Raw genomic sequence first — 13,010 nt, 5'->3', positions numbered from 1 at the left:
ATCTTGCCGGTCTGCATTTCCAAGGCCCCCCCTGGATCCCGCTGGATTTGCGACACAGGACATAGACTTCCAGACGGGGGACATCCTTTTCAACGCGGATGTTACCCCGCAGTGCTTTTACGTCGCGTCCTTTACAACTCAAGTCGTAACCACGACTTGCGCTGGAGGGCGCTTAAGGATAAAGAATAGTATATTTACTATTCCAACACCTTCCCTACTATCCACGGGGACTGGTGTTAGAATAGTAAATTTCATTACAAGACAAGGAGGCTACATTATGCATTAATCCATTATTCCAACTCACAACAGCCGCTTACATCACAAAGGAACAACAAAGATCTAGATGACATCACGCCATCAATATAAGCCATGAGCAGGGGTAGAGCTGCCTCTTTTAAATGCGGCTCACAAGAGATAAGTACTCTCTAACTTCTTATCTACCATTATTTTTAATTATCTTCTTGCAATATCCTATTATGCCTTCTGATGCTTTATTGGATTTACTGTGTTATACATTAATGATATATATCACTCTTTGACTATAATCGCTCTTTCTATAAGCTTAACCTAACCCTCGACTTCCACAGACAATTTTTGCCAGCCTTTGAATGGTATTAGGACTCCTTCCCAGGATTGGGTTGTTGGATCTTGTAAGACCTCGCTTATCCATCCCATCAGCACCTTGCGCCCTGATGAAGAAAGCCTGTATTGGCACTGTTCCGAAACGCGCGTCGGCGCTTTTCTTGGATGATTCTTGTTTGAATGTGAGTGTGAGTTTTGGTATGGGTATGTTTTTGGGTTGACTGTAAGAGTGGGTGAGCTGTGTGCCAATTTTTATTTCTCCTTGTTGTCCTTAGGCTGTGTCTTTATCTCTTGTTTGTACTTTTTATGATGACCTCATACAAAATTAAGACAAAGAAATGTACTGTATATTAAATTTCAATAACTGTATTATCTTTCTATGTTAATAAAAATAAACATTTTGATATATACTCTAGGTCTTTTGTGGGCTTTTGGCTCTTTTTCTTTATTTAGCATTGGGAACCCCCCTTTCATGTTTATTTGTCATTTATCTCGCCCTGGCGGGTTGTTCCCCTCTTAGCTTGCGTAGTTATCAGGGCCCCTCTTCTGTTTTTTGCATTGAGGAATGGATCTTGGCAACGGCGGCGCGACGTCGTATACCTCCTAGGGTCCATTCCTCCCTCAACATGCATCGGCTGCTCGAGCGCATCGGTTGCTTTTACCGACTGCGCTCCGATCAGCTGTTACTGCGTTGGAAGGCTTTTGGTGGCATTTTCAACGTCTTAATCCTGCATTGAGTCCCCACTATTGTACAGAAATACGTAGTTACATAGGTTAAAAATAGGTTTTGATAACTTTCAACCTTAAAAAAAAAAAAAGAGAGGAGGAATTTTACTTAATCCGGGATATAGAATAATTTTAAACACTTCCATTTTAGTCACCCCCCCTTTTTTAAACCCCTTCTTACATAATTAGTTTATCAACATAAAAAAAGAAGACCTCATTTTAACATATTAGTGTTTTTATATCTACCTACTTACCTGCCATGTCTGACATCGAATCAGACGATGCAGTGGCTAGCTCGCCTAACCATAATAGCGACGCTTTCAAATCTTTCCTACAAAAGGAAATGAGATCCTGTATGTTAGATACATTGAGAGAGGTCATGTCCAATAAAAGATCCCTTCTCCTTGATGACACTTGTGACCCCGAAACCGAATATTCAAAGGTCAATAAAAAAAAAAACACTGCCTAAGCACTGAAGGAGGTCGCGCTACCTCATACGACATGGGAGGTCCAATCACCTCACAAGGCATGGGAGGCCCTAGCGCCTCAAAAGGTAAGGTTGCCCCTCGCGGCACACTCAGGTTGGGTGTCCCTAGCGGCACAAATTTGGCGGGTGCCCCAAGCGGCACATATATCGACAGTGCTCGTGTTGATCCTAGCTCTGATGAAGACGAGTTTTTCAATGACTCAGACGATGAATTCGTCCTCGACCTCGATGAGGGAGACTTAGAGGACTTGGATCTTAACACCTTTTCAGAGGCAGATTCCTCACCCTCTTCAAAAGACGCGATCCTTGACCCTCTAGGTGGAGAAATGTTCTCCCCAACCAATATATCCCACCCTAACAGCTCAAGGTGGTATCCACATGACCACGTCGCGAAGTTTGTGACTAAATAGCTGAGGAACTCTCTCGAGATACAATCTCGCAACACTATGAGGTCTGAGTGTCCTAGACCATACATAGAAGATAAAGTATGCCAAACTCCTAACCTAGACCCCGACCTTATAAAGTTCTTATTCAAATTAGGCAAGGATCCCAGGAAGGGCCTCGAAAGGGCTCTTAAAGCCTGTCAGGATCGCCTTCTTGACCTTTTAGGTCCCATTACCAGAATCCTCGACTTAGCTGAGGAATCCCACATTTCTAACTCTCCACTTGATACCAATCTAATCAGGGGATGGAGCCAAAGAGCAATAGTGCTCCTTGGTAACGCAAATTCCTCGCTTAACATTGAGAGAAGGAGGACTGTCCTTAATAGAATAAATCCAAAACTCGGCGATCTTGCCGAAAAAGAACCTTCGTCTAAGCCAAATGGCCTCCTCTTTGGATAAGTCATGATTAAAACGCTTGGTAAATATGTCGCAACCTTTACCGCCTTGGACAGAGGTCAAAATAACATGAAAAGAGTTTTCCCTACAAACCTTTTTGGCCAGGCCGGAAGAAGGGGCCGCTCCTTCGGCCGCGGAAATTTCCGGCCCTTCTCATCAGGAAGAGGAAGAGGTTCTACTGGTAGAGGCTTCTACCCCTCCAACAACAGACAGTACTACCCGCCAAGAGGAAGAGGTTCACGCGGAAGAGGCTTCCCCCCCCCCCCGTGGTGCTTCCAACAACACTACTCAAAGTAAGGGCTTCTCTTTCTTCTTCCCCTCCCAAGGTCGGGGGCAGGCTCAAACATTTCTTTCACGTTTGGGAATCCTTGACACAAGACCCTTGGGTTCTCGAGACAGTCCAAGGTTTCAAAATAGATTTCATAGCGATCCCATATCAATCTGTTACTGCAAATCCTCTGGTTCATCCTTTAGAACACCTGGAAATCCTCAAAGAAGAGGTTTCTTCTATGTTGAAGAAGGGCGCTATAATCGAGGTACCTTGGTCTCAAAAAAACTTTGTAAGCACCCTCTTCTTAGTCGAGAAGGACAAGGGTTGGCGTCCGGTAATAAACCTTCGGGAGGTAAACAAATACCTCGTTTATCGACATTTTAAGATGGAGGGCATCCATCTGCTCAGAGACCTTCTCCGACAAGGAGATTGGTTGGTCAAATTGGACTTAAAGGATGCCTATTTCACCATATCCATGGCTATAGAACATCAACTCTTTCTCCAATTTATTTGGGACAATCGCCTTTTTCAGTTTCAGGCCCTTCCTTTCGGCCTTTCATCCGTCCCTTGGTGTTTCACCAAGGTCATGAGAACGATTGCATCCATCATCTCATTATTTACTTAGACGACATCCTTATTATGTCCCAATCTCATGCACAGATATTAGAAGATATCCAAACCTCCATGAACCTCATAGAAGATCTCGGATTCATTATAAACAGGGAAAAGTCCATTCTTTCACCCTCCACATCTCTAGAGTTCCTAGGTTTCACTGTGGACACCTCCAGCTGTCTCCTCTTACTCCCAAAAAAGAAAATTGCCAAAATCCGCAAGGAAATCAGATTTGCTCTCAGGCAACAGTCTCTCCCCCTCCGAGAATTAGCCAGACTTCTCGGTCTCCTTTCTTCCTCGATCCAAGCTATCTTCCCAGGTCCGCTGAACTACCGTGCTCTTCAGAGAGTGAAAGCCAATGCTCTCAGGTCCGGCCTTTGGTACGGAGACCATGTTTCTCTGGACGAACAAGCCAGACTGGAACTCTCTTGGTGGCTGGACAATTTGGATGCTTGGAATGGAAGGGCTATCTTCGGTTCAACTCCGGACTTTGTTTTAGAGTCAGACACCAGCCTTCACGGTTGGGGAGCACGTCTCCTCGACCAGGACACCGGTGGTGTCTGGACCCCCTCAGAATCATCTCACCATATCAATTTCCTAGAATTGACGGCCGGACTCTATGCTTGGATGAGTTTCAGGCACTCTCTCCAGGGCAGATCCGTTGTCCTGAAAATGGACAACGTTTCTGCAGTCTCATATATCAACCGTCTCGGTGGTACGAGGTCTGCCGACCTATCAGACCTGGCCAAGAAACTCTGGATGTTCTGTTTGGAACACAAGATCTCTCTGAGCGCAGAATACCTCCCAGGGAAATCCAATCTCTCAGCGGATTGGAACTCGAGATTCCTTCTAGACTTCAGCGATTGGAAACTCGATACCTCCGTTTTCAATTCCCTGGTTCACTTCTGTGGTCCCTTCGATGTGGACCTTTTCGCAAGTCGTTTGACCTTCCAACTCCCTCAGTACTTCAGCTGGATGCCAGACCCGGGTGCTCTAGCTGTGAATGCTTTCCTTCAACCTTGGGCTCCTCTTCGCCCCTATGCCTTTCCCCCCTTTGCGATGATTCAAAGGGTTCTGCAGAAAGTGAGACAGGAACAATGCTCCCTGGTCCTGATAAAACATGGTTGCCCACAGCTCTGGAACTTTCTTGCGACGTTCCCTTCCTGATTCCGGCTACTCAAGGGCTCCTCTTAAACGCAAACGGAGAAGATCACCACCTGGTTCACTCAGGGAAAGTGTCAGGCAATCTAACCAATTGTCTGGACTTTCGTCTTCGGCTCTCACTCTCCTTGGAGAATCTTGAGCACCTGGAACACACTACAGATATAATAACATCTGGAAAAAATGGTCTAGTTGGTGCTTGGAAAGGGACGTGGAAGCTCCTATCGTCAATATAGCGAATTTCCTGGCTGAACTCTTCGACAGTGGTCTTTCCTATAGATCTATTCACTGTTTTAGATCTGCAATTTCGCAGGACACTCTCTTGTCAACGGTAAGACGGTAGGTAAGAACGTTATCATTTGTAGAGTTCTTAAAAGTATCAGGCTTAAAATGCCACCTAGGCCTAAATATCAATCTGTTTGGGATGTTAAACTTTTGCTTGACCTTTTTTGCTCCTGGCCTGATAACTCCCTTCTTAACAGAAAATGTCTTTCAATTAAACTTGCCTCTCTTTTATGCCTGATTTCTTGTCGCAGGGTTTCCGACGTCAAAGCTTTAGATATCTCTTATAGATGTTATGACATGTTTGGTGTTAAATTTAAAATCTATAGAAGAACTAAGACTATGTCTGATTTCATTTTTTATCCTCGTTTTGATTTCTGCAAAAAACTTTGTGTAGTTGATTGCATGAAAGAATATGACTCAAGAATGAAAGACCTTCGTCCACCTGATGCAAATCAACTTCTTGTCTCCTATGTCAAACCCTTTAAACCCATTTCATCCTGCTCTATTGCTAGGTGGGTTAAGTTGGCTATAAACCTTGCTGGTATTGATCTTTCTAAATTTCAAGCTCACTCTCTAAGAAGTGCTATGTCCAGCAAATCTTTTTGGTCTGGGGGTAATTTGGATGTTATCCTTAGGTCTGCAGACTGGTCGAAGGCTTCTACCTTTGCGCATCATTACTGCAAACCTATTGAACGTGTTTCTGATGCTGTTATTCAGGGCTACCAAATGCATAATGTAGCCTCCTTGTCTTGTAATGAAATTGCAATTCTCCTATTAACATGACCAGAGAATCTGGATTTCATTAAAGACACAGAGGCTAACATTATCCCCCCCTTCCCTCCCTTGGATGGAGTATATATTTTGGATATTTGTTGAACTAGACATTAATAACACTTAATGTTTTATTCAATTTTCAAAGTTTAAGTTTGCTTACATCAAATGTTATTACTAACTTTCTGAATTCTCATGTGTATGTCAATGGTTCTAATTTTGATGTTCTTCATTTTGTTTTCAGATAATTCGAATTAATGGATTTCTACGCTTTTTGCTTCACTTCACCATGGATTTCAACATCTTCACCATCCTTGTACCAAGTTGCAGTTTGATTAGACTTCTCATCGTTCGTTCGCATCTAAAAGAGGCAGCTCTACTCCTGCTCATGGCTTATATTGATGGCGTGATGTCATCTAGTTCTTTGTTGTTCCTTTGTGATGTAAGCGGCTGTTGTGAGTTGGCATTAAAGGATTAATGCATAATGTTAGCCTCCGTGTCTTTAATGAAATCCAGATTCTCTGGTCATGTTAATAGGAGAATCGCGATTATACTATTCACTATCCGCGCCCAACAACGCAAGTTGTTGTAACGACTTGCGTTGTTAAAGACGCATTGTAAAGGCACTCGTTGAAACGGTACGTGTTGTACCGTCATACATCCCTTCCAGACATCTCCGAGGCTGACAGGACATCCCAGCAAAGCTGAAACCAGCAGCCATAACGAGAGATGTGGGACCGAAACTCCTGGACACCGTGCACATTTGCAAGTGCATCAACTTCCCAAGCTTTCCTGAAGTTATGAATTGTTCTACTCGTAGTCCAAGCCCCGAGCACCATTTGCACCAAAGATTGTGGGCCTACACTCCAGGAATGTTCCGTGGGCTTGCTTCTAGCATTCCCGCTCAAGGTTCCTTCACAATCCCCGGTCCGTCGACTGGTGGGTCCCCACAAAGGTAACTCTTCTATTTCTTGGACTTCCTGGTTGCTCCAGACGTGCCCTGTCTCCTCTCCAAAGGGTGAGTCCCTCAGACCTTGCTGGTCTGCACCAAAGCCAATCTCTGCTTTCTGCGTGGGTTGCTGTTGCCAAGGCTTGTTAAGCCAGCATATGCCAGGCCAACTTCTCACACAGTCTAGTACCTAACACAGATGGCATGTCTCTCTTCTATGTTGTAAACTCATTATCTATAATGCCATAATGAAAGGATGGTCATTACCGGTTATCGGTGTGTCATGAGGGTTCAACTTCTGGTAGCTGTATCCCATGTGTGAAGTAATGGGGTAGAAACCTTTAAGGGGATACCCATAACTTTCCTAGTTCTATTGGGTACTTTAGAACATGCCAAAGGGGTATGACTGAATATTCCTGCTGCTGAAGGGCCCACAGCTTTGGTGGATGCATGCAAGACCATTCTAGTGCTTGTCCTAGTTAGGCTGCTTGAATATGCATCCATATATGTGGGAAACCTAACCCTCCATCTCCTAACATTTAAAACAGTGTTCACATATTAATCCGGGACCATTTACCATCCCAAATGAATGACTCCAGTTTATCCCCTATATCATTGAGTGTGGTACGGGGAATTACTAATCGCACTGCTTGTTTCATGTATAAAGGGCAGGGGATAACATTCATTTTTAAACATTCTATCCCGCCAAACCAGGAGATTTACAGTGAACCCCATCTGAAGGTCTTTGAGAAAGCTACATAGAAGGCTGTGGACATTGCAATTTTAGTCGTTTTTGGTCTGGCTGGATAAGTTAGTGCCCAGGTGTCCTATTGAAATTCAGTCAATTTCAATCCCTGACTTTGAAGTAGATCCACTCAAAAACACATAGACTGACAAAACATTCTCAGTGACTTTGGTCTGGAAATCCTGAAACTTGACACTAAAGAGAACTTCTCTATTGGAACAGCCCCCAGGATTTCACCTTGCTTTGCTGAAACCTTTTTTGTTGGCTTCTAGGATTGTGTTTACTTTTGCCCTGCTAATCAGTCTTAAGGTGCTTAAGCTCTCCCCTCTAAACGTGATATTTGATATCAATTTGCACATATTATTTACTTAAAGTTGTTATATGTGTTGTGCATAGCTTTTGCGTGTTCACTTTAAGAGCTTTGATACTTTTCCAGTGTCATTGTTATGCCGGCTTCCCTTCTTGTATTTTGAATCTAGAATTGTGGGCAGTGGGAAGTTGGATGCCCGTATGAAGGCTAGTATTGTTCTGTCTCGCTAATAAATATTTGAAGATTCTTCCACATTGCGTTTTAGGCCTTTTCCATTCACGGGCACTAGGCCTACCCACAGAAGTGAGGTACAATTTTTATCGGGAGACTTGGGGAATACTTATAATAGTAGAGCAAAAGTTATTACCAATTGATGTTCTAAGCAATTCTGCCTTCCAAATGTAAGACAGTGTTTAAAAAAGAAGTCATTTTGAAAACTGCCCTCTAATTTACATGCTAGACTTGTCCGGGTACCCACAAATTTGAAAATTAGTAAATAACCACTGCTTCTAAACTCCATATGTTTTTCCTATTTTGGAAATACATATGTTCCTTCATATCTATTTTTCACTCTTTATATTTTCCCAAATGAATTGTGTTATACCCGGTACACAATGAAAAAACATTGCACGGTGCAGCTCAGTTATTGGCTCTGAGCACCTCAGGTTCTTGATGAACCTACAAGTCCTATATATCTCTGCAACCAGAAGGGTGCAGTGGACATAACAGTGTATTGCTTAGAAGAAGTTACAGGTGAAAATGCAGGCACAAATGACTCTATTTTTCAACTCAATTTCAATATTTGTTTCTTTTAACTGAATGGAAAACCTTGAAGGATCTACACAAATGACCCCATGGTGAATTCAGATTTTTTTCTATTTTCCAGACATGTATAGGTTTCCAGGATCTATTATTGGTTTCACACCTATTTCTACCTCTAAATGAAAGGAGTTTGAAAGTACAAAAAATAGGAAAAGCAGGCTAAAGTCTGCAAGCTCCTGAATGCTGAAAAGATGGTGACATTAGCGCCACAAACCCTTTGTTGATACCATTTTCAGAGAAAAAACAGACGCTTACTTCTGCAGCACATTCTCTCCATTATTCCACCCAAAAAATCAAATGTAACTGTATTTTGGCAAATTTTTCAGTCCCCTACAGGGGAGTCGGCAAACCCCCTGTACCTTTAGAATCCTCAGGGTGTTGGAAGAAAAGGATACACATTTGGCATGGATAACTTATGTGAACAAAACATTTCAGGGGCCTAAGCACGAACTACCACGGATAGCTAAAAAAAAGGCAGTGAAGGATCTAGAAGATAATCGGTCAGTACACATAGGCTAATTGATTCCTTTATTTACCGCAATTTTATTTTTTAAAAGGAACCTATTGCGACACAGTTCACAGAAGGAAATGAGTAACTACACGCCTGTTCAGGAAATGTATAACCACTACATTCGATGTTCGTGACACGACTCTGTATAATCTTTTCAAGTTTAGGGAAGTATTGTAGGGCATTCTGTGGGTGGACAGTGGGTGTTCCCAGCCCCGTAGCCAGGAATATCTGTTGAGGGGGGCATGGCTCCCAGTAGTGACATAAAGGAAATGGCATGGGCTGGGTGCAAAGGGCAGTGGGCAGTGTGCATGGTCCCAGAATATCATGTTAACAGAGGGTATCTACTGCTTACAGCTTGCAGTCTTTGTTACTGGTCTGTGTGGATTAGGTATGCTAACATTAGCAGTGGGAATGAGCCACAGAGGGCTGGTATTGTTAGCAGGCTACATGGGCTGCTGGGGCTTACATTGTTAGAAGTGGGTGTAATCTCCTAAGGGCTAATAAGGTCAGCTGCACGTATCAACGGCTGATGGCTAATAGTGTTAGCAATGAGAATCAATAGCAAATAGCTGGCCATGTTTGGGGAGGGTGTATAATACTCAGGGCTGGTAGTGATGGCAATTGGTACACACTGCTGACAGGTTGAACAACATTGTATGCTGGTATCGACTACCAGTGTTACATGTGTCTATGCGGCTAGTAACACAAGCACCTGCAGTTTAAGCGGGCATATATAGGTGTGGCGCCGCGGCCAGGGCGACTGACTCCGGAATCTGGGGATCACGGTTCGATCCCCGGCACCGGTGGCAGATTACCCCAGCACCATGTGACTCTGGGCAATAGCTTGCTTAATCTTCCCGACGGCCCCCAGTGCCGAGAGACCCTAACGGGTGATTGTGCACTTTACAAATGTGGATATTATTATTATTATTATTATATATATAGTGACTGATTTACTAACATTTTAGGCAACAAAGCACAGCAAGGCAACATGCTGTGCTGTGTTGCATGACAGGGAGACATCCGAAATGCAATATATTTACAAAGATATTGCTCATTTCTGCTGCCTCCCTATGGTGACACACTCTGTGCTGCTTAGCACCAAAACATCATGGTGCAACGGTCCCTGATTTACAGGCAGGATTGGTTTTGTGCTAAAATGCATTTTCCTTTTCCTATGTGCGATGTTGAATACATCACACATGGACAAAAGGAAATAACAAGGAGAACTGAAGATATTTGTCCTTGTTATGTCTGGGAGGTGTGCCATTTTGACGCAATCCCCGGTTTACAACTCATGGGTGGATGCGTGGGAATGTCCTCACTCCAACCATGAAATGCCTTCCTGACACAAGGTAATGCAGGGCAGTAAAATTGTGTTAGCTTGGATTTACTAAAACATGCAGAGGCACACAACGTGGCTTTATGTGGATTAGTGAATACCACTTAAGAGCTTGCACTGCCTTGCGCCGCCTTGTGTGACGCAGGAGCAGTGGAAGTCCTTGGTAAATCTGGCCTATGGTGTTTAGGGCTGGTAGTATTAGTCGTGCAGGCACTATGCTTTGGCAGTGTTAGCTTTGGAAAATAATGGTCTTGTCTTGCCAGTCATCAGTATACCTATAACAAAGATAGCAGTATTAGCATTGAGTCTACATTACGTTCCAGTAGCGTATATACTGCACTTGACTGTCAGTATAAGCAGCAGGTATGTGGTGTGCGTAGCTTGCACTATGCATAAAGAGCCAGATTCATCATTGTGTTGCATTGCCCTTGCATCACGCATGTCATCGCAAGGGTAACATGACCCTCAAATCCGAGTTACCAAGAAAGACAAGGTCACCTTGCAAGGCTCTGCATTGGTTAGTAAACCTGGAGTAATTCAAGGCAGCGTAAGTCGCCAGGGAAGGGTTCCATGGGTTAAGCCTGGTTGTTCTCATGGATTGACCTACGTATTCTGGTGCATTCACTGATTTAGAAAGACTGACAAACTTGGGGAATGCATCAAAATGTTACACCTTCTCAGGATAGGCACAATGAGGAGAAATGTATTTATTTCTCCTCATTGTTTCCTCTTTCTAAGTGTGTTGCATTCTGCCCATCCTGCACTACAACAATCCTGCCTGCAATGCAGGCACCTTTGCACCATGGCTCAGGGGTGCCTGTATTGGCGCTAGGCAGTAGATTGTGTGCTAGCGCAGGCAGAGTGCAAGAATGTGCCATATATTGGTAAATATGCCCTCTCACTTTCACGCGGTGTAGCAAATTCGCTTGCTTAATTTCATGAAACCATGCTAAATCTGGGCCATAATTTTATAGAGTATTGGCATTGCTGACACAAAGGTATGGGAGTAGGTACATTATGATAACATCTAAAATCTGGAAGGATTATTTATCATAAATGGCAGAGAAATACTGCTCAAGACTGTCCACCAACAGTAATTTTGAGGCTTAAGCTACAGCACCCCAACGTCAGTGTGACCACATCCTCACCCAGCGTTGCACAAGTCACATGTTATGGGAACTATACCAAACCTCAGTCAGAGCTCTACTGACAATTTGATTCTAACACAACTTCCAAGTTCCCTCAATCATGACCAGGAATTATGTTAAGCGGTATCAATTACCAGAGTAGGCAAGGTTTCTGGTGCTGGTTGCCCTTCTGACATGGGTATTTTCACAGTCAGCATCCTTTTTAGGCTTTATTAGGAAAATTAGTTCTTTGCTTTGCCATCTGTAATTTTATATATCGTGTAATTTTATGATTGTATGTATGATGGCTGCCTTTTGAGAATGCTTAAGTTCAGTACAGGAGGCCTTTGTGGATTATCTTGATAATTTACTGATAAATGCCACATGCCTGAATGATTCTTTTGGAAAATAATTTCTGATGCCTTAGGTCAGATCTCTTAATTATGGAATGTTATGGTGAATACTATAAACCTGATATATTGATTGTGAAACGCTTAAGTTAAAGTCAGTAGGCATGTAAGTGTTAATTGTTATTACTCTGTATTAAATCCTTCTTATTTTGTTACATGAAATATCACAGATTACCAATGTAGTAAAGGCTTTTGGTGTTGGTTACCGCCTCTTGCTAACCTTAGGGGGGAAAAGATGCTAGAATATCTTCTTAGCTGTCTGCCCAGATCTTATAATACAGAAATGTATTAACAATGCATGTCCATGAAGGTCCGTAGAGGGCCTTTGGGCCAGCACTGTTCGACAATTGGTGTTTCTGAATGTCATTTACGCTCTTATTCCATCAATACCAGCACACTGCACGGGGCACTTATTCAGTACACAGCAGTTCATGGCTCTCATACCCTGAATGACAGCATATTCTGATCGCATGTGTACATCCACCTGAAGAAGAGTATGTTTCAGTGTTAGAACTGGTTGACCCGTCCTTTATAATTTGTAATTTAACAGTCATTGTAAAGCTTATCAATCATCCCGGGGAAAATCACGACGCTAGGATGGATTAGAGTGAGTTGAGATTGGTCATTGAAAGGGTTAGTCTCTAGGGTTAGTCTCTAGGGAACAAATGAGTTTTCAATGTTTTCCTGAACAGTAGATAGTTGTCTGTTAGGCGAAGATCAAGGAGTAGGTTGTTCCAGGGGACCGCATCTGATTTTGAGAAGGACCGGTCACCCCTTCTAACCTTGGAAGTGCGTTTGACAGAGCAAGAGCTAGATGGCATGATCTCAGATTACGCGAAGGGATGTGAAAGTGTAATTTATTATGCAGGATTTGTGGCCCCTTTTTATGGAGGACCTTGAAACTGGCTATCTGGCGAACTGGGAGCCAGTACAGTTCCTTCAGGCAGAGGGATGCTGAACTATATATTTTTTATATTATTTTTTTTATTACAAATTAGTTTGGCGGCAGCATTCTGAACTACTTGGAGTCTAGCAAAGAGATAGTCTGCCATGCCTACAT

This window comes from Lissotriton helveticus, chromosome 7, assembly GCF_964261635.1.
Source record: "Lissotriton helveticus chromosome 7, aLisHel1.1, whole genome shotgun sequence".
NCBI classification, from domain to species: domain Eukaryota; kingdom Metazoa; phylum Chordata; class Amphibia; order Caudata; family Salamandridae; genus Lissotriton; species Lissotriton helveticus.
This window is presented reverse-complemented; position numbering follows the sequence as displayed.